Here is a 23,349-nt window from a genome sequence, read left to right as displayed (position 1 = left end):
TCTTGAGACTGTAATTCTATGGAGAACTAGTCATTGGTTCCGGAAACACCAAAATGTTGCAAATGTTGAAAGAAATTGTATGTTTAAACAAACCTGTCAGTATGTTAAAACAAACCTCTCTGCATTTTTTTTTTAAAGTTAAACTTCTGGCAGTGTGAGGTAGGTCATTTAAAGGAAATTTGTCATCAGTGTCATTAGCACTAACCTGTCGGTACAGACAGGTAGTGCAGGTGACACTGATGACAACGGAAGATACCAAAAAGGATTGCCAGAGAGCCAGAGCACCGAACGGAACAAGGTAAGTTCTGTTGTCATCAGTGTCACCTGCACTACCTGTCTGTGCTGATGGGTTAGTGCAGGTGAGACTGATGACAGGTTTCCTTTAATACCTATTCTATACATGTGCATATGTATCTAAGTAATATGTTCTTAGATATTAAACGTTGCTGTCTGTGCTGTATGTTAATGCCATTAGAGTCATCGGGGTACTACACAGCAGCTCTGTACCAAACAATTGTCTGCATTCATCTCTCCCAATGCTGCAGGAACGCCTCCTGTCTGATGATTGACAGCCCCCTACCTGATTTAAGAAAAGCTTGTGCTGATGTCATTAGACAGGAGGCGTGCCAGCAGGTAGGGAGTGATGAATGCAGACAGGTGACTCCTTGACTCATTTCTCATTTATATACAGCACAGGCAGCAAACTAGGTTGAATATCTATAAACATACAGTATTACTCAAATATCATGCACATGTGCATAATGGGTATTAAATTACTTACATCACACTGACAGCAGCTTCACTTTGAAATACCTGCTGACAGGTCCCCTTTAAAGATGGGCCAGTTTTACCATTAAAATATTCTGCTTTACCTATGGTATAATCTAATTCTAATGTTCAGTGCCGCAGGGTAATTGAAAGTTGTATGTTAAATTGCCCCATATAAAAGGTTGCTTTATGACAGCTGTCGCCTAGAACTCAGGGTAGGACAGAAGCACAGAAAATGGCAAATTCCCCACAACCATGCAGGTTATTAACTGAATACCCCTTTGCTCAAAAGGAAGAGATTCCGATTATATCATTATATTCTAAAATGTATCTAATCCCCTAATAACATTTTTAAAGTAGTGACCTTGATCTTTGTCTGGATCTACAGCAATTTTCCTGCCCAGGAAATACTAACTCGGAATAAACATTTATGTAAACTTGTAATGAATAAAATAGAGAAAATGATGAGAGACATGCCACCCAATGGACTATAATCCACCTGCATGCCATGTCTGACCTTCCAGATGTATTCAGCAATAAAATAAAATTAAGCATGAGAAGAAATCCAGGAAAGCGCGTAATGAATCTAACAGATGAAATAGAAGGAACATGGCCAGGTTGTGAAATGAAGGGAATATCCAGAGCTGCTGAAAAAAGCTTCTAGCTTGGCTCATTCTCTATTTCTACACTGGTAATTGCATTTATGTTGGGACACTCAATCCGTTAAGTAACGTGTGTAATTAGATATATAGACACTGCCAAGCTGGTGACAGATTGACCTCACCTACATTGTTCATCTACACTCAGTATAACACATGATCTTGTAGACTCTCCAGTTGGATTATGTTTGGAACCATTATTACTAGTGGTCCAGTTTACGTTTATGCCCTGAACGCATTACTGTACGTAGATATGTATGTGCACAATGGCCAAATCATCAGGATACAAAAAATATATTTATGGTGGGGACAGAATAAAAGTGCTACCATAAATGTCTAAGTCAAAAAGAGAAATGAACCAGCTCACCGCCTATGAACATCACTGGATAGGAAAGAATTTCAGATGGTGCAGGAAGCACGGAATACAGGTCCAAGCCGCAATTCCTGGAGTGAACAGTATCCAAAAAAGCAAATGGTGCAAAAAACTATTTTGCAAAAATTCCAGCTCCCAAATCGTAAAATCCCAAATTTATTAAACCATATTAAAATATTCCCCCTGTGGGCACTGGTGTCGCGGCGGTGGTGGTCGCCGCCCAGTGCTATGCCATTTTAGGGACGTTAGGGACCCACTCTAAATAGGTGGCCTTGACATGGTGAGTGGGTTTTGTACTTTTTGATCAAAACGTATATACTAACAACCTGTTAGTTTTTTAAATTATGCTGAGAAGCAATTAGATCATTGTGCAATATTGTAGATGTGCACCATGTCTGTTTTCTACCTGAATTCACATATTAAAATTATACCTAAAATGTGAAGAATAAAAACAAGCAGAAACGCTGACCCATTTTGAACCGTGCGGTACTTAGTCATGGCACACATGCCATGACTAAGAACCGCACATTTCGAAACGTGTCAGCGTTTCTGCTTGTTTTTATTCTTCAAATTTTGGGTATCATTTTAATATGATTTAACACATTTTGGATTATACGATTTGGGAGTCGGAATTTTTGCAAAAATGTTTTTTGCACCATAAATGTCTAAACAACACAAATGTCTATCTTTAGCAAAATGTGACAAATAACAAAGTTGTTATGAGGCTCTACTCTTGCTATTTCCCATGAGCTTACATATTGAAGCACACGTGCTTCATCTCTCTAGCTAAATTCATTCACAGATTATTGAGCCAAAGAGTAGTATCTGTAATAAAATATGTATATATAGATATATAAACATGAAGCCAGCAAAAACAAAAAAATCCTGAGCCAACTTACTTCTTTGTCCACTTTCGATGCTGTTGAAAGAGTTGGACATGTTTTTACTGTGTTCCACTAGTTATGCTAAGCATGTCCTGAGATCTATTTATCTGTGCCTCATCTCAGGAGCTCGGAATGTGACTAAAGAGATAAGGCACTTGGCCAAATTATTTTGTCCACTGCCTGTGATGGTTGTAAATCTTTCTCTCCTAAGTCAGGTTTTCTGACCTCTCACTACAAATCATATTCCTCATGGAGATGATACTTTAATGAGATACAATGTCATTATATTTGATATACTGCTCAGTGTATGTAAAATATGCTGGATACAATGCAAATTATTGTTCACACATGGCACATTTGTAACAGAAATTTCTGCAAATGTCCCATTCATCTGAATAGAGCTTGCAGAAATCCATGGGCTTGCCGCCGAAACAATCTCATTTACATGAACAGGTTTCTGGTTGCAGAAACTTTTGCAACAATCCTGCCGCTGTTAAATATTCCATATATCGCATATATCTTGTTTTTGCAGCATGTATATTAAGATCTGGAGATCTCCTACAGTGACCCAAAAGTTCCTTTTAGGAGTCTTCATTTTCAAAATCAGATAGGTGTCTAGATTGTACGTCTGTCTACTGCTATGTTTAGTAGGTAAACAAATACTGATTTAGAATTCTCAAATAAAGAATATAGAAAACTCCTGCACTCACCACTCAGCTAGTGACTCGACGCTCTTCTCATGGGATGGACCGGGGACACCGGACTGCAGTGTGGGCACTCAGAGGCAAACAATCGCTAGTTTTCGCGCAAACTAGCTGTTCCTATTAGCAGGAGTCCTGCAGGACCAAACCTTGAGTGGAAATCTTGGGCGATTTCAAAACCCAATTTTCCCAAGGCTTGACCCCCTGCCTCTTATAGCAAGGGGGAAGAAGCCACACGGGACCTTCCCAATAACTCATGGTAAAATGCATATGACTCCATACTCCACCAACAATGAGGATCCAAAGTGTGCTGCCTCGCCACAGAAAGAGGACACAGTACTGGGCAAGTTGGTTTATTTTCTTAAAAGTAATAAAACATGCACAACTCGTTTCAAAGCCGGACCGGCTTTTGTTTCAAGGTTGTACTTTAAAAAAAAGCAGGTACGGCTTTGAAAAGCGTTGTGCCTGTTTTATTGCTTTTAAGAAAATAAACCAATTTGTCCAGTACTGTATCCTTTTTCTGTGGCGAGGCAGAACACTTTGGATCCTCATTGTTGGTGGAGTTTGGAGTCATATGCATTTTCCCACGCATAGAGCGTGGTGAGGAAATTGCTGCAGCCTCTGGTCTGTCTTTGGACATGTTGTGCCGGTAATTGCACAACCCCCCCCAGGTGAGTCCCTGCTTGGCTCATCTAGCCTTTCCCTCATTCGCTGGAAGGATTCACACAGGAAGTGCCTTTTGCTTGTTTTATATTTCAATAACTCATGGTAAGACAGCATAAAAGTGATGACAGGATCACTTTAAGTTGAGATGTAGTGTAAACAGTGGTTTGATATGGTTTACGTTATGATGCACCAGTTAGATAAAGATTGTTGGTACAGCTTTTAACTGATTACAGAATTGACTTTCACACTCTATATATTCTACTGTATATTGTATTTAATAAAGTTTAATGTGGATAAGTGCAAGATAATGCACCTGGGAAGTAAAAATCCTTGGTAGACTTTGTGATGCAGTCCTAACCTCATTATGTTCAGAAAGGGATTTATTATTCATTATTTTAGAGGACTTAAAGATTGGCAGATAATGTAATAGAGCAGCAGGAAATGCTAGCAGAATACTTGGATGTATAGGGAGAGGTATAAGCAGTAGAAAGAGAGAAGTGCTCATGCCGCTGTACAGAACACTGGTGAGACCTCACTTGGAGTATTGTGCGCAGTACTGGAGGCCGTATCTCCAGAAGTATATACATATTTTGGAGAGAGTTCAGAGAAGAGCTACTAAACTAGTACATGGATTGCAGGATAAAACTTACCAGGAAAGGCTAAAGGACCTTAACATGTATAGCTTGGAAGAAAGAAGACAGAGGGGATATGATAGAGACTTTTAAATACATAAAGGGAATCAACACGGTAAAGGAGGAGAGCATATTTAAAAGAAGAAAAACTACCACAATTTAGGACATTGTTTTAAATTAGAGGGGCAAAGGTTTATGCAGTAATATGAGGAAGTATTACTTTACTGAGAGAGTAGTGGATGCATGGAATAGCCTTCCTGCAGAGGTGGTAGCTGCAAATACAGTGAAGGAGTTTAAACATGCATGGGATAAGCATAAGGCTATCCTTCATATAAGATAGGGATAGGTATAAGGCTATCCTTCATATAAGATAGAGATAGGTATAAGGCTATCCTTCATATAAGATAGAGATAGGCATAAGGCTATCCTTCATATAAGATAGAGATAGGTATAAGGCTATCCTTCATATAAGATAGAGAGAGGTATAAGGCTATCCTTCATATAAGATAGAGATAGGTATAAGGCTATCCTTCATATAAGATAGGGATAGGTATAATGCTATCCTTCATATAAGGTAGGGACAAGGACGATTCATAAGTATTGAGAATATTGGCAGACTAGATGCACCAAATGGCTCTTATCTGCCTTCACATTCTATGTTTCTATTATGTACACACTAAAATATTTGTAACTACTATTGCATAATAGTGTATAGTAGTGTATAGCATATGCGGAAGAATGAAACCTCTCATTGTACAGTGAAGTGACATAACAGTGTGTAAATCAATGTGAATTGGCATGTAATATATATGAGTGATAAAATATAGAAGTCATACTCAGTGTGGTAGGAACAGCACTTGTGAGTCTTTAGCAATCTTGTTGAGTTGGCTTCTGAAACTTCTTCGCTACATTGCTTGCATAACATCAATGCACGTTAAATAACACCCTCTCTACTATTCTCACCTATCCAGTTGCAAATGCATGTCCTCTGCCAACACTGTGCTGGCATGACTCCACCTTGGTATTGGCTGTGCTAATACCACTCAATTAGTACAAGATGTCACAATGCGAAATAGAAATGTCTCTGCTACATTTACTCAGTGTATCTTCAGTAATTAAGTGGTATTGTAGGAAATGTAATCAGTTAACTAATGCAATAAACATCAACGATAGCTTTATGTGCTTCACTGTACTTGTACGAAACTGTAGCGGTTCACTGTAAACCGCTTGTGCACCCATGGGGTAGGTGTAGCAATCCTAATTGGAAGATATGAAAGTTGACTGGAGATCCCAAGTGTGTATTATACATGCAATATGTTTATTCTCGCTTCCCAGATGGGAAAAGCCTTTGTTTTATAGGGAAAGGACTAATATAAAGTATCAGAAATTTTTACTTGACTTTCCAGCTCAGAAGTAAAGGACGTTGGATTATTTCATTTTACTGTCCATGCAAATTTTAACATTTGTTAAAATGCAAATTTCTAACTAATAATGGCTGTTATATAAAAGAATCCTGTGCATGTTTTCTAGTACTTTATATTGTAAGCAAAAATATTCATATTCTAGGAGGTCAATGGTGCATAGAATATCTATTAACCAGTGATAGAAGTTTTTTGCTGCAGTTCTATATCAGGTGCCCACTTGGCTGTACAATTTTTTTAAAATCATTTTAAATAGAGATACAATAAAAAAAAATACTTGTAAAAAACACTATTTAAAAAGTTGAATATTCAAGCCATTTTGGTTTTTAAAAATCCTGAAAAATGCCTGTGAAGGAGGCCTTAGATACTTTTGCACAAATAACTTTTTAGGTCTTTTTTACAGGTGTGCTAACCAAGTGTAGCTTCTGTAAACATAGAAATGTTATAAAAAATAAGGGAGGGGCGTGGAAGGGAAAACGTGTTATTAAAATTAGAAATTAACGATTGCAATAACGGAATAACAGAAAAAGGAGCAATGAATACTCGCCTATTAAATCCTTCACGGTTCAGCTACAATGCTCTGTTGGCCTCCTCCAGTCTTTGTTTTCTTGCAGCGGTGATACGCCATACATTTTTAATGATGATGCTAACATGTACAGATCAGAACCACCGAGGCAAGTGATTGGATGTAGCGAACACATGGATGTGCATGATGTCATTGCTGCAGGAAAAGTAAACAAAGACTGGTAGGGACCACAAGATCATGGATGCTGCAGTGGTGAAGGATTTCCCAAATTAGTATTTTTTTCCATGATACACTGCTCAAAAAAATAAAGGGAACACTAAGATAACACATCCTAGATCTGAGTGAATGAACTAATCGTATGAAATACTTTCGTCTTTACATAGTTGAATGTGCTGACAACAAAATCACACAAAAATTATCAATGGAAATCAAATTTATCAACCCATGGAGGTCTGGATATGGAGTCACACTCAAAAACAAAGTGGAAAACCACATTACAGGCTGATCCAACTTTGATGTATTGTCCTTAAAGGGGTACTCCGGTGGAAAACTTTAAAGTTAAACAGATTTGTAAATTATAGCAAACCTATGCTGATCTGAACAGTTCCTAAAATGGACAGAGATGTCAGCAGAGAGCCCTGTGCTCGTGCTGTCCGCAGAGAGCACTGTGTTCCAAAAAGAAAATAATTTCCTCTGTAGTATTCAGCAGCTAACAAGTACTGGAAGGATAAAGATTTTTTTAATAGAAGTAATTTACAAATCTGAAAGAAATTGGGGTATGTGCAGCTCACAATATAGATTAGTCGAGGCTAAATGGAAAGTATTTACACCAAAAAAAAATACCAGTACAAAATAATATATAAGGATAAAAGAGGGGTACCAAATGCCTCTAGACTGATACCATAAAATGGTACATGATGATGGAATTACAGAAAAATAGAATCGGACTGTGCTTCACTTTAAATGATGTACAAATTTAATATAAATTATTACAAATAAGACATAAGATAAATAATGGAAATCTAATACATAAATGCCTCCTACCACAGGGCCCTTGTGGGGAGGTATGGTATTGAAATACAAAAAATATATTAAAAAAGTGTTTAAAAAATAGCATGTAAATTATATTCTACCGCTATCCCAATATTGTGCAAACCGACATAATGTACTTTTGTAAGGTACACTCCGTTTTCATGTGGTTTAGAACAGTTCGCAAAATGATATAGTTACCAACTCCTAAAGGTGGTTTTTGGCTGGACGTCCGAGAGATAGATGTGTGGAGGCTGTGTCCAGCGCTAGTATGCGCTTACGGTGACGGGCCCGGATGCCACAGGCCAAGGAGAAATCACCGGTCACGGAATAATTCTGGAGATGAATGCAGGCTCGATGACAGATGTAGTGGAGGCTGTGTCCAGCGCTGGCATGCGCTTGCGGTGACGGGCCCGGTTGCCGCAGGCCGAGGAGAAGTCACCGGTCACGGAGAGGCTCCGGAGATGGAGATATACTCGGAGATAGATGGATCTTACTCCGGAAACAAAGGAAGGAAAGCCTCGTGGAGGATCTCTCGGCGTCTGGTAGAATGGCGGATGGAATGCAGCCAGGTGTGAAAACAGCAGATGATGGAGTTGTATCGGAGGTAAGTGATAGCGGTTTGTGGATTGCGGTGGTCATGCGATAAATATTTATCACATGACCACCGCAATCCACAAACCGCTATCACATACCTCCGATACAACTCCATCATCTGCTGTTTTCACACCTGGCTGCATTCCATCCGCCATTCTACCAGACGCCGAGAGATCCTCCACGAGGCTTTCCTTCCTTTGTTTCCGGAGTAAGATCCATCTATCTCCGAGTATATCTCCATCTCCGGAGCCTCTCCGTGACCGGTGACTTCTCCTCGGCCTGCGGCAACCGGGCCCGTCACCGCAAGCGCATGCCAGCGCTGGACACAGCCTCCACTACATCTGTCATCGAGCCTGCATTCATCTCCAGAATTATTCCATGACCGGTGATTTCTCTTTGGCCTGTGGCATCCGGGCCCGTCACCGTAAGCGCATACTAGCGCTGGACACAGCCTCCACACATCTATCTCTCGGACGTCCAGCCAAAAACCACCTTTAGGAGTTGGTAACTATATCATTTTGCGAACTGTTCTAAACCACATGAAAACGGAGTGTACCTTACAAAAGTACATTATGTCGGTTTGCACAATATTGGGATAGCGGTAGAATATAATTTACATGCTATTTTTTAAACACTTTTTTAATATATTTTTTGTATTTCAATACCATACCTCCCCAAAAGGGCCCTGTGGTAGGAGGCATTTATGTATTAGACTTGCATTATTTATCTTATGTCTTATTTGTAATAATTTATATTAAATTTGTACATCATTTAAAGTGAAGCACAGTCCGATTCTATTTTTCTGTAATTCCATCATCATGTACCATTTTATGGTATTAGTCTAGAGGCATTTGATACCCTTCTTTTATCCTTATATATTAATTTACAAATCTGTTTAACTTTCTGTCACTAGTTGATTTTAAAAAATAAAAGTTTTCCCCTGGAGTACCCCTTTAAAACAAGTCAAAATGAGGCTCAGTAGTGTGTGTAGCCTCCACGTGCCCGTATGACCTCCCTACAATGCCTGGGAAGGCTCCTGATGAGGTGGTGGATGGTCTCCTGAGGGATGTCCTCCCAGACCTGGACTAAAGCATTCCCCAACTCCTGGACAGTCTGTGGTGCAACGTGGCGTTGGTGGGTGGAGCGAGATATGATGTTCCAGATGTGCTCAATCGGATTCAGGTCTGGGAAACGGGCAGGCCAGTCCATAGCATCAATGCCTTCGTCTTGCAGGAACTGCTGACACTCCAGCCACATGAGGTCTAGCATTGTCTTGCATTTGGAGGAACCCAGGGCCAACCGCACCAACATAAGGTCTCACAAGCGTCTGAGGATCTCATCTTGGTACCTAATGGCAGTCAGGCTACCTATGGCCAGCACATGGAGGGCTGTGCGGCCCCCCAAAGAAATGCCACCCACACCATTACTGACCCATCGCCAAACTAGTCATGCTGGAGGATGTTGCAGGCAGCAGAATGTTCTCCACTGCATCTCCAGACTCTGTCACATCTGTCACATGTGCTCAGTGTGAACCTGCTTTCATCTGTGAAGAGCACAGGGCGCCAGTTGCGAATTTGCCAATCTTGGTGTTCTCTGGCAAATGCCAAACATCCTGCACAGTGTTGGGCTGTAAGCACAACCCCCTCCTGTGGACTTCGGGCCCTCATACCACCCTCATGGAGACTGTTTCTGACAGTTTGAGTGGTCACATGCACATTTGTGGCCTGCTGGAGGTAATTTTGCAGGGATCTGGCAGTGCTTCTCCTTCCAAAAAGGCGCAGGTAGCGGTCCTGCTGCTGGGTTGTTGCCCTCTTATGGCCTCGTCCATGTCTCCTGATGTACTGGCCTGTCTCCTGGTAGCGCCTCCATGCTCTGGACACTACGCTGACAGACACAACAAACTTTCTTGCCACAGCTCGCATTGATGTGCCATCCTGGATGAGCTGCACTATCTGAGCGACTTGTGTGGCTTGTAAATTCTGTCTCATGCTACCACTAGAGTGAAAGCACTGCCAGCATTCAAAAGTGACCAAAACATCAGCCAGGAAACATAGGAACTGAGAAGTGGTCTGTGGTCACAACCTGCAGAACCAGTCCTTTAATGGGGGTGTCTTGCTAATTGCCTATAATTTCCACCTGTTGTCTGTTCCATTTGTACAACAGCATGTGAAATTGATTGTCAATCCGTGTTGCTTCCTGAGTGGACAGTGTGATTTCACAGAAGTGTGATTGACTTGGAGTTACATTGTGTTGTTTACGTGTTCCCTTTATTTATTTATTTTGATCAGTGTATAACATTGCCTGCATTTAGCTTAATTCCTTAAAGTCCTGGACGATCCCTTTAGGTAAGAAATAATTAAATAATTGTGAATGTACAGTACTATTTTATATTATACTATTATACTAATTTTGTAAATATAGCATTATTATTATAATAATAATCATCATCATCTTCATTCTCCTTTCAATGCAGGCTAGGGATGGAAACTGAAATATTGATTTAATACCTCTCGAAAGCTAAGCAAACAAAAAACAATGACCTCATCATGTCTGCTATAAATGCAGCTCAGGAAAATCCACCAATCTCCGCCATCTTCATTGCTTTTTCTGGCTGAGAAATGCAGATCACTTTAAGAGCTGAGCTGCAAATACCTTCTTTCTGAATTCTCCAAAACCGCAATTTGCTCCCTCAGGACACTGAGCCGCAGTGTTCCAAGCTTCTAGCCCATTTCCAAGATCATTCCTCTTGCAGAGTGCTGGCTCCCGACACATTGCTTAAGCTGATACAGCTGTAACTTCACTTTTTTTTTCCTTCCCTTTCTAGTGTTGATGAACTCGAGGCTTCAATTCGAAACAATCGCTCTTAATGCTGGACCAGGGATGGTACAATAATGCTGGACCAGGGATGGTACAATAATGCTGGACCAGTGATGGTACAATAATGCTGGACCAGTGATGGTACAATAATGCTGGACCAGTGATGGTACAATAATGCTGGACCAGTGATGGTACAATAATGCTGGACCAGTGATGGTACAATAATGCTGGACCAGTGATGGTACAATAATGCTGGACCAGTGATGGTACAATAATGCTGGACCAGTGATGGTACAATAATGCTGGACCAGTGATGGTACAATAATGCCGGACCAGTGATGGTACAATAATGCCGGACCAGTGATGGTACAATAATGCCGGACCAGTGATGGTACAATAATGCTGGACCAGTGATGGTACAATAATGCTGCACCAGTGATGGTACAATAATGCTGCACCAGTGATGGTACAATAATGCTGGACCAGTGATGGTACAATAATGTTGGACCAGTGATGGTACAATAGTGCTGCACCAGTGATGGTACAATAGTGCTGCACCAGTGATGGTACAATAGTGCTGCACCAGTGATGGTACAATAATGCTGGACCAGTGATGGTACAATAATGCTGCACCAGTGACGGTACAATAATGCTGGACCAGTGACGGTACAATAATGCTGGACCAGTGACGGTACAATAATGCTGGACCAGTGACGGTACAATAATGCTGGACCAGTGACGGTACAATAATGCTGGACCAGTGACGGTACAATAATGCTGGACCAGTGACGGTACAATAATGCTGGACCAGTGACGGTACAATAATGCTGGACCAGTGATGGTAAAATAATGCTGCACCAGTGATGGTACAATAATGCTGCACCAGTGATGGTACAATAATGCTGGACCAGTGATGGTACAATAATGCTGGACCAGTGATGGTACAATAATGCTGGACCAGTGATGGTACAATAATGCTGGACCAGTGATGGTACAATAATGCTGGACCAGTGATGGTACAATAGTGCTGCACCAGTGATGGTACAATAGTGCTGCACCAGTGACGGTACAATAATGCTGGACCAGTGACGGTACAATAATGCTGGACCAGTGACGGTACAATAATGCTGGACCAGTGACGGTACAATAATGCTGGACCAGTGACGGTAAAATAATGCTGGACCAGTGATGGTACAATAATGCTGCACCAGTGATGGTACAATAATGCTGCACCAGTGATGGTACAATAATGCTGGACCAGTGATGGTACAATAATGCTGGACCAGTGATGGTACAATAATGCTGGACCAGTGATGGTACAATAGTGCTGCACCAGTGATGGTACAATAATGCTGCACCAGTGACGGTACAATAATGCTGGACCAGTGATGGTACAATAATACTGCACCAGTGATGGTACAATAATGCTGCACCAGTGATGGTACAATAATGCTGCACCAGTGATGGTACAATAATGCTGGACCAGTGATGGTACAATAATGCTGCACCAGTGATGGTACAATAATGCTGCACCAGTGAGGGTACAATAATGCTGGACCAGTGATGGTACAATAATGCTGCACCAGTGATGGTACAATAATGCTGCACCAGTGAGGGTACAATAATGCTGGACCAGTGATGGTACAATAATGCTGCACCAGTGATGGTACAATAATGCTGCACCAGTGATGGTACAATAATGCTGCACCAGTGAGGGTACAATAATGCTGGACCAGTGAGGGTACAATAATGCTGGACCAGTGCATGGTCGACTTGGTTAGGCTTTTAGTATATAGGCAAGGGTATAAGGGAAAGAAATATATTACATTGTTTAAATTCTTTGGTTGATTCTCTAATATAATATAATTAACATGAAACAGTATCTAAGTTCCTGACATCAACAATGACCTTGTTCAGCTGAGAAGCTCCTGGTTATTCATAATAGAACTTCTCGAGCAGCCATGAAGATTACCCTATGTCAATACTACACTTACAACAACAGAGATGGTACGCCGCTCTTTAGGAGCCGATTCTGTGCCTGCACCGCTGTCTGTATAAACAGAGGCCTGCAGCTGTTAGGATCAATTACATTACTATTGACAGATCACGATGTGTCACGGATATCTCTTGATCTTTGTTAGCCTTTCTGTATAAGTACTGAAACTTGTAATTTTGGAATTAAAAAATGATGGTCCAACAATTAATTATGAATTAAAAAAGTAAAATCATGTAAAACATAACATTATTTCTATTGGACTCCAGTGTCTAGTTGATGCTACTCAAACCAATGTACCTCTACGTGTAAATTACTTATCACTTTGTAAAGTCATGGCCGTAAATGTTGGCACACATGAAATCTTTCAAGAAAATGAAGTATTTCTCACAGAAAAGGATTGCAGTAACACATGTTTTGCTATACACATGTTTATTCCCTTTGTGTGTATTGGAACTAAACCAAAAAAGGGAGGAAAAAAATCAAATTGGACATAATGTCACACCAAACTTCAAAAATGGGCTGGACAAAATTATTGGCACCCTTAAATTAATATTTGGTTGCACACTCTTTGGAAAAAATAACTGAAATCAGTCGCTTCCTATAACCATCAATAAGCTTCTTACACCTCTCAGCCGGAATGTTGGATCACTCTTCCTTTGTAAGCTGCTCCAGGTCTCTTATTGGAAGGGCGCCTTTTCCCAACAGCAATTTTAAGATCTCTCCACAGGTGTTCAATGGGATTTAGATCTGGACTCATTGCTGGCCACTTCAGAACTCTCCAGCGCTTTGCTGCCATCCATTTCTGGGTGCTTTTTGACGTATGTTTGGGGTCATTGTCCTTCTGGAAGACCCAAGATCTCGGAGACAAACCCAGCTTTCTGACACTGGGCTGTAGAGTGTGACCCAAAATCCGTTGGTAATCCTCAGGTTTCATGATGCCTTGCACACATTCAGGGCCCCCAGTGCGAGAGGCAGCAAAACAACCAAAACATCATTGACCCTCCACCATATTTCACTGTAAGTACTGTGTTCTTTTCTTTGCAGGCCTCATTCCGTTTCCGGTAAACAGTAGAATGATGTGATTTACCAAAAAGCTCTATCTTGGTCTCATCTGTCCACAAGACATTTTCCCAGAAGGATTTTGGCATACTCAAGATCATTTTAGTAAAATGTGGTCTTGCTTTTTTATGTCTCTGTTTCATCAGTGGGGTCCTCCTGGGTCTCCTGCCATAGCGTTTCATTTTATTTAACCCCTTACAAAATGGCATTTTTACTTCAAGTTTGTCGCACAATGAATTTTTTTTCCATTTCGCCGTGGATTTTTCGGTAAAATGACTAATGTCACTGTAAAGTAGAATTGGTGGCGCAAAAAATAAGCCATAATACAGATTTTTAGGTGTACAATTGAAAGGGTTATGATTTTTTTAAAGGCAAGGAGGAAAAAACGAAAATGCAAAAACGTTAAATCGCTCAGTCCTTAAGGGGTTAAATGTCGATGGATAGCTCGCGCTGACACTGATGCTCCCTGAGCCGGCAGGACAGCTTGAATATCTTTGGACCTTGTTTGGGGCTGCTTATCCACCATCGGGACTATCCTGCATTGTCACCTTTCATCAATTTTTCTCTTCCGTCCACGCCCAGGGAGATTAGCTACAGTGCCATGGGTTGAAAACTTCTTGATAATGTGAGCACTGTGGACAAAGGTAAATCTAGATATCTGGAGATGGACTTGTAACCTTTAGACTGTTGATATTTTATCACAATTTTTGTTCTCAAGTCCTCAGACAGTTCTCTTCTCCTCTTTCTGTTGTCCATGCTTATACACTACTGTCCATGATACACAATGGAAAGACAAAGTGAACGTCTCTCCTTTTTATCTGCTTTCAGGTGTGATTTGTATATTGCCCACACCTGTTACTTGCCCCAGGTGAGTTTAAAGGAGCATCACATGCTTGAAACAATCTTATTTTTCCAAAATTTTGAAAGGGTGCCAATAATTCTGTCCATCCCATTTTTGGAGTTTAGTGTGACATTATGTCCCATTTTTGGAGTTTGGTGTGACATTATGTCCAATTTGCTTTTTTTCCTCCCTTTTTGGCTTAGTTCCAATACACACAAAGAGAATAAACATGTGTATAGCATAATATGTGTTACTGCAATCCTTTTCTGTGAGAAATACTTCATGTTCTAGAAAAATGTTAGGGGTGCCAACATTTACAGTCATGACTGTATATACTTCTAAAAAAAAGTAATAAAATGCTGTAATAAAAGTTCAATTTTAAGGGGGGGGGGACCCTTACGGGTGCAATTTGCAAAAAGTAGTCCTAGTAAAGGCTGTCACAAATTTGTTATTGTTTTCTTCACAAAATGTCCACCATATATTGTATGTCAAGTGCCGGTGCATTGCCGTGGAATGAGATTTGCCATAGAATGAGATGGTCCGCCTCCATCACATCCTATTGGCTCTCTCTTGTCACGTGACATATTTAAACGTCACGCATCGATGCGCACAGCATTGTGAATTTGGCTATCACAGAGAGAGGATCTCCTCACCCTGTGATAGCTGAAGCTGTACGGAGCTCTCATGGCCTCTGTGGCCCGACAGAAGTTCACACATGTACGCAGCTCATACGGCTGCCTCATATACATTTACTGTTGATCCACAGCGCTATCGGGATCCCTATGCCCGATGGCGCTGTCATCAGGATCCCCACGCCCGCAGCTCTACACCCCGTCCCCCGCAGCTGTACTTCCCGTCCCCCGCATCTCTACTCCCCGTCCCCCGCAGCTCTACTCCCCGTCCCCCGCAGCTCTACTCCCCGTCCCCCGCAGCTCTACTCCCCGTCCCCCGCAGCTCTACTCCCCGTCCCCCGCAGCTCTACTCCCCGTCCCCTGTGAATGCTCAGGGAGCGATCCACAGCGCTATGGGGATTCCTATTCCTGATGCCGCTGTCATCAGTGTGCGTCCCCGTGAGCGCCCCATGCCCGCAGCTGTACTCCCCGTCCTCCGCCCCCCGCAGCTGTACTCCCCGTCCTCCGCCCCCCGCAGCTGTACTCCCCGTCCCGTTAACGCTCAGGGAACGGGGAACAGAAAGTAGAGCATCGGGCGCAGGTAAAGTAGTACTGCGCATGCGCAGCACTACGCGAATAACTTAACCTGCGCCCGATGCTCTACTTTCTGTTCCCCGTTCCCTGAGCGTTAACGGGACAGGGAGTAGAGCTACGGAGGGACGGGGAGTACAGCTGTGGGCACGGGGCGCTCGCGGGGACGCACACTGATCACAGCGCCATCGGGCGTAGGAATCCCCATAGCGCTGTGGATCGCTCCCTGAGCGTTCACAGGGGACGGGGAGTAGAGCTGCGGGGGACGGGGAGTAGAGCTGCGGGGGACGGGGAGTAGAGATGCGGGGGACGGGGAGTAGAGCTGCGGGCGTGGGGATCCTGATGACAGCGCCATCGGGCATAGGGATCCCGATAGCGCTGTGGATCAACAGTAAATGTATATGAGGCAGCCGTATGAGCTGCGTACATGTGTGAACTTCTGTCGGGCCACAGAGGCCATGAGAGCTCCGTACAGCTTCAGCTATCACAGGGTGAGGAGATCCTCTCCCTGTGATAGCCAAATTGAGCTCGGTGCAGATCCTCTCCCTGTGATAGCCGAACTAAGACTGCCATGCGCGTCGATGCGTGACGGTTAAATATGTCACGTGACTTGTGTGAGCCAATAGGATGTGATGGAGGCGGACCATCTCATTCTATGGCAAATCTCATTCCACGGCAATGCACCGGTATTCTCTAGTACACAAGTAGTGAGTGATTCCTGCTTTTATACTGGCTAGTCTAGTAAAATTACAGCACTAGAATTGGCTTTTTCACACCAGCACTGGAGAGATTAGATTTTAAAAGGGAGTCAAAAGAACCCCAGGATATACCATAATTTGTATGTAGACATCTAGACACAGCATTTTTTTTTTAAATTAGATAAATTCTAATGCTTTGTGTAAGCCAACAGACTAAATTAATGTTTAAAGCGGACTGTCAGCACGAAAACAGGGACGTAAATAAGCACATGGCTATAGTGCTAATCATCAGGATCATCAACAGGTTATTATTTAAATGAGGCCTAAATGCCATATGGGCGTTCCCCAGCACGACAAGAGCCCGGGTATGTCCAAACTCATGTCTTCTTTAGCTTGTGGCGGTCAGTCGAACCGGGTATGCAGATGCAAGTGGGCCAAATGGTGGTGATAAATAGAGATGAGCGAACTTACAGTAAATTTGATTCGTCACGAACTTCTCGGTTCGGCAGTTGATGGCTTATCCTACATAAATTAGTTCAGCTTTCAGGTGCTCCGGTGGGCTGGAAAAGGTGGATACAGTCCTAGGAAAGAGTCTTTCCTAGGACTGTATCCACCTTTTCCAGCCCACCGGAGCACCTGAAAGCTGAACTAATTTATGCAGGAAAAGTCATCAACTGCCGAGCCGAGAAGTTCGTGACGAATCGAATTTACTCTAAATTCACTCATCTCTAGTGATAAACAAGAGATGGGCTGCACTTACCTGGGCTCTTGCTGTGCAGGGAAATGCTCCTGGGCACTTGGGCTTAATTTGCATAACAAAAAGGCCTTTATCTCGCCAATAAAGAGGACTATTGGAATAAAAAAGGTATGCCTAGAATCATAATAAAGAACCCTATTTAATTATGAGCTTATTTACACTGCTGTTTTCCTGCTGACAGGTCCACTTTAACCTGTTCTTCATCAGTGATAAAAATGTATGTGATGGTTGGGTACTAGTTACCATTCCCTGACATACATGGCCATTGTGGTCAGCTTGCAGAATGTGTTAGCTATTACAAAGTACTGAAACTGTCAGAAATGGACATTACTCTGATTCCAGCAATTTATCCTCCTTGATGTCACAGTCAATATCAATTGTACCATCTATGGCATCTGACAGAAAAAGGTGGGCCCTACTGTCATCCATTTGGTACTCCATGGCATGGCGGCTGAAGATTAACAAATACCAGGCCAGCCATAAGATTTGCCTATGCAGCAATGCCAGAGGAATGGCCTAATACCAGCCTTGGTAATCATCTGATATGGAATCAATTCACTTGGAGGATGATCACTTATTATTTACTTCATAGCAAATAACATAATTCACAAATGACACAAAACAATGGGCTTGATGTATATAATGTGTACAAAATAGAAACTTTCTTTGTTGCCCATAGCAACCAGAGTTCCATTTTCATTGGAAATCTGTTCTGTGATACGTTGCAATGAGCAAAAAAAGACAGTTTTGATCATTCTGCTGAAATGTCGAACAAGTGAACCTTCTCACACCTTGATATATACCCCAAAACAAGTACCATATTTTTCGCCGTATAAGACGCACTTTTTCTTCCCCAAAACTGGGGGGAAAAAGTCGGTGCGTCTTATACGGCGAATACACCCCTATCGCGGCGGTCCCTGTGGCCATCAACGGCCGGGACCCGCGGCTAATACAGGACATCACCGATTGCGGTGATGCCCTGTATTAACCCTTCAGACGCGGCGATCAAAGCTGACCGCCGCGTCTGAAGGGAAAGTGACACTAACCCGGCTGTTCAGTCTGGCTGTTCGGAACCGCTGCGATTTCACCGCGGCGGTCCAGAACAGCCCGACTGAATAGCCGGGTTAGTGCTTACAGGACACCGGGAGGGACCTTACCTGCCTCCTCAGTGTCTTCTCCGTTCAGGGATCCCCTGTATGGCCGGCGCTCTCATTCCTCGTCATCACGTCGTCGCGTACGTGGGTCGGCGTGCGTAACGACGTAATGGCGGCGACGGAGGGCGAGGATACCTGGCCGGCAGCAGAGACGTTCCGGAGCGACAGGGACAGCGATGGAGCGACATCCAGGGCAGCGGTGACGGGTCCGGAGCAGCGAGGACACGTGAGTATTACCTCCTATGCAGTGGTCTTCAATCTGCGGACCTCCAGATGTTGCAAAACTACAACTCCCAGCATGCCCGGACAGCCAACGGCTGTCCGGGCATGCTGGGAGTTGTAGTTTTGCAACATCTGGAGGTCCGCAGGTTAAAGACCAATATTGGGTTCAAAATCTTTATTTTTTTAGATTTTGCACCTATAAATTGGGTGCGTTTTATACGCCGGTGCGTCCTATAGACGAAAAATACAGTAAGTTATACGCCTTTTAATAAAAAAAGAAAATGTAATCACCTTGTATTTTAATTTTTTTAAATACAAGGCTACAAATACACAATAGTGTGCAGTTAGAAGGGAAAGTGAAAACAAGAATGAAAAAAATATGGCCCCAACAGAAGAGTTGTGGTTTGTATCTCTAGAAAGGATTATAAAACTTTTCTTTACACTGAAAATTCAATGCAGAGTACAGCAAAAATATGGGTTGTTACCAGTCAGCTGCAATAGAAATTTGATGCAAGAATTAAAGGGGTTATCCAGGGAAAAACTTTTTTTTATATATCAACTGGCTCCAGAAAGTTAAACAGATTTGTAAATTACTTCTATTATAAAATCTTAATCCTTTCAGTACTTATGAGCTTCTGAAGTTAAGGTTGTTCTTTACTGTCTAAGTGCTCTCTGATGACACATGTCTTGGGAACCACCCAGTTTAGAAGCAAATCCCCATAGCAAACCTCTTCTAAACTGGGCGGTTCCCGAGACAGGTGTCATCAGAGAGCACTTAGACAGAAAAGAACAACCTTAACTTCAGAAGCTCATAAGTACTGAAAGGATTAACATTTTTTTAATAGAAGTAATTTACAAATCTAAAAAACAAAGGGAGGGCACTCATAGGAGTAATATCACCTTGACATGTACATGAAGCGGTCCTCAGCGACCTCTGACAATGTCTCCTGCGGGGTGCACGTACAATAGTGTGAAGTATACAATATAAATGCAAAAAGAAACGCATACGTGCACTCACCGCAAAGCAGGGACAATCAAGCCTGGAGGTCCGGTGGCTGTAACGGGAAGCCGGGTCTCGGCGTCGGCGTGGTGTGTGGCGCTCAGAGGCTACGCCGGCTGTTTCACAAACTAGTGCGTGCTTCTTCCGGCCTCTAAAGAGGCCGGAAGAGGCACGTACTAGTTTGCGAAACAGCCGGCGTAGCCTCTGAGCGCCACACACCACGCCGGCTGTTTCGCAAACTAGTGCGTGCTTCTTCCGGCCTCTAAAGAGGCCGGAAGAGGCACGTACTAGTTTGCGAAACAGCCGGCGTAGCCTCTGAGCGCCACACACCACGCCGGCTGTTTCGCAAACTAGTGCGTGCTTCTTCCGGCCTCTAAAGAGGCCGGAAGAAGCACGTACTAGTTTGCGAAACAGCCGGCGTAGCCTCTGAGCGCCACACACCAGTTCCGACGTCGACACCCGGCATCCCGTTACAGCCACCGGACCTCCAGGCTTGATTGTCCCTGCTTTGCGGTGAGTGCACGTATGCGTTTCTTTTTGCATTTAATTTACAAATCTATAATATAAAAAAAGTTTTTTCCTGGATAACCCCTTTAACAAACTAGTATGGTTATGGGGAAAAAAAACCTGTGTGTAGACAAATAAGACATCATTGTTTCAGGACAGAAATTGAAAGCCATAAAATAGAACACAAACAAAAACACTTGGCCAGACACAGTAGTCAGTGTTTGTGACCGAACTGTAAGAAATCATCTGGATATAATGGGATCTATGAATAGAAAATCTAAATGAAATCCAGCACTAAAATCTAAAGAGAAAAAACAAGGTTCAAGTGGGCCAAAGAGAAAACGTATAAAGCCTGGACTGGAGCATTGGATGAAAGTGATATTCAGTCATGAATCACCAATTTGCATTGACAACTGGAACATTTGTCAGTATTAAAGGGAACCTGATGTCCTGACTAAGAAGTCCTAATATAATAACAGGCATGCTGATTTCAGCAGTCACTTATGCCGTAATGTAAAGCAGTCCAGGAGAACTTACATATGATAGCTAAGGGCAAACACTGCCAGAAAAGACTTCCAATTACTCATTAGCTGTCACTGGTCCCTCACCCTTTAAGGATTGACACATTCATCCCTAGGCACAGTAATAGGTACAATTATTTCAATTGGTATTAAGTGGGTGGGGCTAGAGGCAGCTACTGAATAATAGTGACCTGCTTTACAACATAAGTGACTGACTGCAAAAAGTGTGTCCATTGCTATATAATTCTGTCCTCAACTAAAATGAAGGATTCCCTTCTCCTTCAGCATGGGTATATGAGTTAATGGCTGGCAAAGGGTGTTCCAACTTTCAAGCTGTTTTATGCAGTTTTTAAAGCCAAAGACACTAACAGCTGTAAAAAGGGCAATGTCTCAGTCTCAGTGTCCTCCATTTGTAATCAGTTCCTGACTTTTGGTTCACACACTGCATCAAGAAGACTTAAAGGGGTACTCTGCCCCTAGGCATCTTATCCCCTATTCAACGGAGAGGGGATAAGATGTCTGATCACGGGGGTCTCGCCGCTGGGAACCCCGCGATCTCTCCTGCAGCACCCCCTGCCATCTGGTGCACAGAACGAACTTTGTGCCTGATGACTGGCGATGCAGGAGAATCGTGACATAATGGCCCTGTCCCCTTGTGACGTCACACCCCGCCCCCTCAATGCAAGTCTATGGGAGGGGGCGGGCTGTGATGTCATGATCCTCCGCCCCCTGCATCACCATTTCGCTCCATGCACCAGATGACAGTGGGTGCTGAAGGAGAGATTGCGGGGGTTCCCAGTGGTGGCCCCCCAGCCAAGATGGGAATTTATGGTGGAAATACCTGGTCCATAATAAGGTTCCCTCTTGCAAAGCTGATCTGTTACCACTTATTAAAGGGGTACTCCTGTGGAAAATACATTTTTTCAAATCAACTGGTGCTAAAAAGTTAAACAGATTTGTAAATTTCTTCTATTTAAAAATCTTAATCATTCCAGTAGTTATCAACTGCTGTATGCTACAGAGGAAGTTGTATAGTTCTTTTCAGTCTGTAAAAAATGGTAGGACGGCTCACAGTCTAGATAACAATGACTTATATCGAGCTAACTAGTAGTACACCTGCACGTTAAATTAAAAAAAATTAGAATATCGTGTAAAAGTTCATTGGAATTCAGTAATGCAACTTAAAAGGAAAGGAAGCATGAAGTGCTCCAAAATCTCCTGGTAGATGCGTTTACCCTGGATTAATGTAGCACAGTGGACCAACACCAGCAGACGACATGGCTCCCAAAATCATATTCATCACAATTAGGACAAATCATGGCTTGGACTATCTTGCTTCGCATGTAATGTTGGGGCAAGCCATGTGTAACTGGCTTGTCCTCTGACTGCAGAGCTTAAGTTGTAAAAGCACTGTAGGGGTTAATCTTCTTCCTTTCCCCAGCTCCAGACTTTGTGTCTCCCTGCTCCTCCTCCCCCTTCCTCCTAAACTGCCCAGAGACTGGAGAGGTGGGGATCACACCAATCATGGGTTTGCCTTTTACCCGGGCTTTTATCCCCCCTCCCACCAGGTTAAAAAGGAGCTCACCCCTCCTTCACCTCACTCTGCCCCTCGTACCCGGAGATTTTTGTCCCGCCCTCCCTCCCCTGTTGGTGTGTTAGTTTGTGTGTTTATGTTTGAAGTCACAGCTGGCGGTAGAAGAGTGAAGAGTTTACAAACTGGGGTAAACCTGTGCACCGGAGGGTGTGGCAGCACCTCTCAGGATGAACAGAGTTAATTTATGCGGTTAATTTTTTCTACGGTTATTCAATAAAAAGTTAATTTTATATTTATAATAAAGCTGTGGCCTACCCTCACCCACAGATAAAAGTTAATTTGTGTTTGTCTTTATTTAATTATTTAAGTTGGGGAAAGGACTAAGGGTATTTAATGTGGGAGATATGGGGTATCTGCAGTCTGAGTCTCTCTCATATATTAGTTTCACCTTTTAAGTTGCATTACTTAAATAAATGAACTTTGCACGATATTCTAATTTTTTGAGTTTCACCTGTAGGGCAAATCACATACATTGCTACTAGAGATGAGCAAAGTTTCAGTGAGTCGATTTGTCACGAACTTCTCGGCTCGGTGTTTGCTGACTTTATCCTGCATAAATGAGTTCAGCTTTTAGGTGCTCCGGTGGGCTGGAGACTCTCTCCTAGGACTGTATCCACCTCTTCCAGCCACCGGAGCACCTGAAAGCTGAACTCATTTATGCAGCATAAAGTCAGCAACTGCCGAGCCGAGAAGTTAGTAAAAGATACAGTAACAGCAAAACTCGT

The 23,349-nt window shown here is 42.8% G+C and overlaps 1 protein-coding gene across 1 annotated transcript in view; it reads right to left on the bottom strand.

Annotated features, from left to right (window-relative positions):
- The window catches only part of SSBP4 (single stranded DNA binding protein 4), a 455,748-nt gene that overhangs the window by 59,581 nt on the left and 372,818 nt on the right, over positions 1–23,349 (bottom strand). The gene's annotated exons all lie outside the window — the stretch shown is intronic.

Source organism: Hyla sarda, chromosome 1 (genome assembly GCF_029499605.1).
Source record: "Hyla sarda isolate aHylSar1 chromosome 1, aHylSar1.hap1, whole genome shotgun sequence".
NCBI lineage: Eukaryota > Metazoa > Chordata > Amphibia > Anura > Hylidae > Hyla > Hyla sarda.
This window is presented reverse-complemented; position numbering and strand designations above follow the sequence as displayed.